A 7,155-nucleotide genomic window follows, 5' to 3' on the forward strand; every position below is an offset into this window, starting at 1 on the left:
TTTCAAAATTCAATAATAAGAAAAGCTCAACAATCCAATCTTAAAATATATGCAGTAGATTGAAATGGACATTTTATCAAAGCCTAGTTGTTCTGTGAAATCTCTTCAGATGTCAGTGCTATATATATATATATATATATATCCAAAAACGACATTTTATCAGTTTTACTTAGATGGATACCTGCTGCTGCAGTTGTCACACGATTTGGTATCCATGGTGAGTGATGTCAGTGGTAAATGAAACCTTTCACCCACAGTGCTAACAAATTTCAAAAAAATAGCCATTCTACATTTAAAAGGGGGCTTATGGTTTGATGTTGGATTGGAAGTGGCATTATGGTTAGGTTTGGGTGATATCATAGATAGTGAGAGAGAAGGAAGGCCTGAGCAGAGGATGTTTACAGAGAATTCTAGGAATGGTCCACATTTATCCATTTTATCCTAGGAGTAGCCCAGGACTCTATGTTTGTTTCTTTTTTTTTTTTTTTTTTGTCTTTTGTCTTTTTGTTGTTGTTGCTATTTCTTGGGCCGCTCCCGCGGCATATGGAGGTTCCCAGGCTAGGGGTCGAATCGGAGCTGTAGCCACCAGCCTACGCCAGAGCCACAGCAACGCCAGATCCGAGCCGCGTCTGCAACCTACACCACAGCTCACGGCAACGCCGGATCGTTAACCCACTGAGCAAGGGCAGGGACCGAACCCGCAACCTCATGGTTCCTAGTCGGATTCGTTAACCACTGTGCCACGACGGGAACTCCTATGTTTGTTTCTAACAGGTAGAATAATGAGAGTTTTCACTGTATTCTTTTTTATTGGCTGTTCCCACAGCATGCAGGAATTTCTGGGCCAGGGATGGAGCCTGCGCCACAGTAGCAACTTGAGCCCCAACAGTGAAAAGCACTGAATCCTTAACCCACTGAGCCACCAGGGAACTCCTTTGTTTTGTTTTTTATACTTTTCTGTGATGTTCAAGTTTTCAGTTAAAAACATGTGCTTATTATATGATAGAAAAAGCAAGTTCTAAAAGTTTATTTTCAAACATTTTTATAGCAGGTAGACTGTATCTGTGACCACACATTTGGTTGACATTTTGTTTTGCTAGTGCCCTCAAGAAGAATGATGCTTCCCTGCCCTCTAGTGGCCATGTGGCAAGGGTGCCTTCCAACCAGCATTTCAACAATGTGAAGGCAGCAAATACACTGTGTTCTAGGTAAAAGTTTGATTTAGTTGAAACCTTATTGAAACCGAACACATAAACTATTCTGTTGCATGGTAATATCTCAACCTTTTGGCATTTTCTTGGAATTCAGTTTCCCACTCAAAGCTTAATTCTCGAAGAATTACATAAAAATTGGGGTTCCCACTGTGGCCCAGTGGGTTAAGAATCAGACTTCAATGGCTTGGATCTCTGCAGAGGTACATGTTCCATACCTGGCCAATCCTCAGCCTGGCACAATGGGTTAAAAGGATCTGATGTTGCCACAGCTGTGACAGGTTGTATAGGTTACAGCAGCTTGTTTTTGATTCCTGGTGTCCCTAGCCTAAGAACTTCCATATGCCATGGTTGCAGGCATAAAAATTAAAAAAATAAAAGAATTACATAAAAATTAAATGAACATCTTCACTTGATTCTTAAAATGAATGTATTAGACACAACAACCTAACTTTTAGAGCTCATGTTTTTTAAAATAGCTCTGTCATGAGCAAGAGCCCAGGCTCCCTAACTCTAGGGCATGATATATCTGTTTCTTACAGTATGCCCTGTATTGGTTTGCCAGGATTGCCATAACAAATGCCAGACTGGGTGGCTTAAACTACAGAGATCTGTTGCCTCAAGTTCTGGAGGCTGTAAGTTTAAAATCAATTGTGGGGAGTTCCCTACATGGCGCAGAGGAAATGAATCCCACTAGGAACCATGAGGTTGTGGGTTTGATCCCTGGCCTCGCTCAGTGAGTTAAGGATCTGGCCTTGCTGTGAGCAGTGTTGTAGGCCGCAGACTCAGCTCGGATCTGGTGTTGCTGTGGCTGTGGTGTAGGCCGGCGGCTACAGCTCCAATTTGACCCCTAACCTGGGACCCTCCATATGCCCTGGGTGCAGCCCTACAAAGCAAAGCGTAAATAAATAAATAAACAAATAAAAATAAGAAAAATTAATTAAGTAAAATAAAATAAAATAAAGTGTGGGCAGGTTTCTTCCTTCTGAGGGCTGTGAGGAAAGGATCCATTCCACACTTCTCTCCTTGGCTGTGGCTGGCCACCTTCTCCCTGTGTCTCTTTATTTCATCTTCCCTTTATATGTGTCTCTGTGTCCAAATCTCTCCCTTTAATCAAGACACCAGTCATAATGGATTTGTGCTCACTCAGTGACCTCAGTTAATTCTATTACATCTGTAGGACCCTGTCTCCAAATTTACATGCTGAGGTAGTGGGGTTAAGACTTCAACACATGAATTGAGGGGTAGGGTGAACAATTCAACCCATGCACTTCTTGGTGTTATGTTTCAGTAGGAGACCAGTCAGCCTCAGATTGGTACCTGCAAATCCCCACCTCCTTGTTTCTTCCCATCTCCCTTTTCTTCCCTCTCAATGTTTTTTTAAAAATAATTAAATGAATTTTATTATATTTATAGTTGTACAATCATCATCACAACCCCATTTTAGAACATTTCCATCCCAAACCTCCAGTTCTCCCCTCCCACTGAATCCCCTTTGGTAACCATAAGAGTTTCAAAGTCTGTTTCTATTCTGAAAATAATTTCATTTTTATCCTTTTGTTTAAGATTCCATATATAAGTGATATCAAATGATGTTTGTCTCTCTGTCTAACTTCACTTAGTGTAATAATTTCTAGGTCCATCCATGTTTCTACAAATGTCATTAGTTAATTCTTTTTTATGGCTGAGTAGTATTCCATTGCAAAAATGTACCACATCTTCTTTATCCACTCCTCTGTTGATGGACATTTAGGTTACTTCCATGTCTTGGCTATTGCATATAGTGCTGTAATGAACATTGGGGTACCCATATTTTTTTGAGTCATGGTTTTCTTCAGATAGATGCCCAGGAGTGGGATTGCTGGATAATGTGGTAGTTCTGTTTTTAGTTTTCTGCCTCTCAATGATTTTTTAACCCTGAGGCACGTTAGGATTATCCAAGGAATTTTTTAAAATTCTAATCATGAACCCTACCCATAAACCAATTGAATCAGAATTGCCAAAGAAAATTTGCAAGGAAACCCAACCTAAAAGAAAGGATCAAGGAAGGCTTCAGATAGACGAGGGTTTACTTGCTGAATTTTGAAGAAAATGAATGGAAATGATAGAGATAGAAAATAAAGAGGATCATAGACAGAAGAACATCATGAGCAAAGAGAGAAGTGACAACAACGTGGGATGTGCTGGCAAAGTGTGCGTGTGTCTTGGCAGAGACCACACACAAGGGCAAGGAGGCATCCCCACCAGCAAGAGGTGCTAGAGCTGAAGCTGAGGAGGCAGGCAGGGGCCAGGTTGAGGGTGTACCTGTGCATCAACTTTATCATTTCAGAAAGGGAACTTTGAGACCTACTGTGATCATTGCGCTCACCCCAACTATCCTGTCCCAGGTTCCCTGATTTGGCTGCCCTTGTGTCAGTTGAATCACCATTTTGATTCTACTTTTGCAAACAATGGCAAGTGTGAGTCGAGTGATAGGAAGAAGAATGGTGTTACCAAATCCGAAGCTGCCATGGATGACGGTGAGTCAGGCTAGAGTAGAAGGGGCAGGGTAACAGCTGGACAAGAGTTCTGGAGCATAATGGATGGTGGGGAGATCTGGACCCAGACAAATAATGGGGTGGATAGTGCAGAAATGCACCGTGTGGAAAGGGGAGGGAAGGCGAACAGCTGGGCCCAGGCATCGAGGTGAAGGACATGGTTTGGCAGCCTGGTATGAGGACCCATGCTGTCTACAAGGGAAGAGGCCAGGGGGAAAGTCTAGGCTAATGAAGGCCCTAGAGGCAGCTTCTATGGGGTGTGGTAACTGGAACTAAGCCACTCAATACAGTGACATCAAAATGTGCATGATTCCTGAGCTGTGGATGGCAGAGGGTTGAGCTTTGCTGCTCTGGGTATCAGCGTGCCACAAGCACATGTGGGCTGGCATGACTGTGCTGTGCCCCGTGAGTACTGCTGGGGAGCCCTCCTCTGCAGCCCAGACTCCAGAGCAACCTCAGCGTCTCTCACACATCAACAGCAACTGTGCTGTTCTTGGGTTTGCTCCCTCTCCCTCAATAGTATTACGATGCATGGTGAGAGATTCCTGACGTAATTTGACCACTGTCTAGATGATCTGGGAAGTTTATCTAGAGATTTCAGGGACACAGTAAATCCTAGGAATGTTCAGGTGATTAAATCTTTGATGTAGAGATTGAAAATCTTGCAGTCGATTTAAGCATCTCTGATATGCATGAGTTATTATTAATTTAGCTTAATATAAGGCTTACACAAGATTTCCAAATACTTGTTGTATAAAATGTACTTCAGGATGTTCAGTTGCATCTATGCAGAGAGAAGTTTTCCAAAACATGGAAATTACTTCGTCATAGGCATTGGACACATAATGACCATTAAGAAAATGAAATTGTAACTTAATTTTCCTAGTTATTGCTAAGTTTTTCATGAACACATTGATAGAAATGATGCCCAAACTGTCTTTTCTGGCTTTCCTGTGATCTGTTACTAGATACTCCATTGGCAGGCTCTTCCACAATTAATTGATTCCAGAAAATTTGGCAAGTTTTCGTCTTTTCTGTTTTAAGATATCGACAATTGACCACTTTGTAAATATCAATATAACACCAATCTTTTTTTTTTTTTTTTTTTTTGTCTTTTTTTTGTCTTTTTTCTAGGGCCACTCCCTCGGCACATGGAGGTTCCCAGGCTAGGGGTCTAATTGGAGCTGTAGCCACCGGCCTACACCACAGCCACAGCAACTTGGGATCCGAGCCAAGTCTGTGACCTACACCACAGCTCACGGCAACACCGGATCATCGGCCCACTGAGCAAGGCCAGGGATCAAACCCGCAACCTCATGGTTCCTAGTCAGATTTGTTAACCACTGTGCCATGACGGGAACTCCGTAACACCAATCTTTTAAGTGTTTTAAATGCTTTGAGAAAAGTATCTATCAAATAAAAGATACAGCTTGTTAACTTATTACAGTACTTGATTTCAAATATTTATGTATAAACATTGACAGCTGTTTTAAGAAATATTTTACCAAATTCACAAAATATGTCAATACATGAATGCCATAATTTGTGCGTCCTGGCTGCTTTTCACTTGCTCCTCAGGAATCCACTCTCCATTGAGCCAGATTTATACTTTTCAAGGGCTCCTGGGCCTTCTGGCTTCAAAATGGATGTGGCCAATGGGAGTAGGAAGATGTAGGTTTGAGGAGAATGGAGGTATTTATTCTCTCGGCTTCCTTCCTGCTCTGACCCTAACCAGAGGCCACAGCTCCTGCCAGGTGGCCCCTCCCACAGAGCTGCATCCCTAGGCTCCCATGACCATAAGTTTTTGAGCTTAGAGATAATAACTGCACCCTGAGGTCATGAACCCTGAGGAAACTCACCATCACGTGTTCCCTTCACAATCAGCCTACACACTGCAGGTAGCCCTTTTATTAAATTCCCCAATTATCCAGTTTGAGTTTTCCTTCTGATTCTTGCTGGAATCTTGAATGATACAGTATGGTTATTCTTTTCCTTGGTGTGAACTAAGCATATGGCAAAAAAAAAAAAAAAAAAAAGTGCTAAAACACCATGTCTAATTGGAAAAACTGGAGATATTGTGTCTTACAAATCTGCTCTATTAATACCTCTCTTCTTTTTCATTCCTGTCCTGGTCTCTCCCCCTCACTAGGCAGCCAGTTCTCTTATCTTACCTCCTTTTTCTTTTTTCCCACATCACAGCATGTGGAATTTCCCAGGCCAGGGATGGAATCCTAGCCATAGCTGCGATCTATGCTGCAACTGTGGCAACTCTGGATCCTTAAAACCCACTGTGAAAGGCTGGAGACTGAATGTACACCTCTGAAGAGACAACCATAGGGGAAAGGCTGCCTGAGGATGGAAGCAACACAGAAAACACATAACTGAGAGATGGAGATGGCTTTCTTAACAGTGTGTTTGAGTACCTGGGTTCAGCTATAACCAAACACACACACACACACACACACACACACACACACACACACAATTATACAGTTTTATAAGCCAAATAGTCTTTTTTTTTTTCTTGCTTAAATCAGTTTGGATTGAATTTCTGTCATTGCAACTCAAGGAGTCCTGCCAAGTAAACCAGTTCCAGAAAGAAGTAGCAGTGTGATCCAATTGCTCAATTCATATTTTTTCTCCATTTCCCCACCTCTCCTCTTGTATTCAGTGCCTTTATACTTTCTTCTCCCTACTTATTTTCTCCTGGGAGATAAGCTGATAATGTTTGTCCTGGATGCTGCAGGGTGAATTTCTGTTACATTGTTTTTCATAGAATATTGACATTTTAAGCCTGACATTTAGTCCTACAATGAAAGGCTTTGTGTTGAGATTGAAAGAGATTTAAAAAATGTATCAACCAAATAACAATGTGTAAATCTTGTTTGGATTCTAATTCAAACAAACCAACAGTTTTTAAAATAAACAACTTTAAAAAAGTTTCTATCTTTAGGAGGTAGATATGGGAAGGTTTTTGGATGAAAAGATAAAATGTTTGAGGGTATTCCCTGGTGGCCTAGTGGTTAAGGATCTGGGGTTGCCGCTGCTGTGGCTCAGGTCACTGCAGTGGCACAGATTGGATCCCTGGCCCGGGAACTTCCCCATGCCTTGGGTGAGGCCAAAAAACAAAGAACAACAAAACAAAAAAGAACAGAAAAGAAAAAAGTATGCTGTTTGAGATTTGCTTCAAGATACTCCAGTATGCAAGGGGTGTGATGAGAGGAGGAATAGATGAAACAACATTGTGATAAATTAACAATGGTTAAAGCTGGATGATGAGTTGAGGAGGGGGTTCTTTGGACAATTCTAACACCAAATGTTTGAAATTTTCCATAATAAAAGAGGTTTGTTTGTTTTTGGCAGCCCTGCAACTTATGGAGTTTCCAGGGTTAGGGCCACAACTGCTG

The sequence above is a fragment of the Sus scrofa genome, chromosome 1, assembly GCF_054392235.1.
Source record: "Sus scrofa isolate SSC_HxYL_T2T_F1_AM1 chromosome 1, Sscrofa_HxYL_maternal_Yorkshire_Landrace_v2.0, whole genome shotgun sequence".
NCBI lineage: Eukaryota > Metazoa > Chordata > Mammalia > Artiodactyla > Suidae > Sus > Sus scrofa.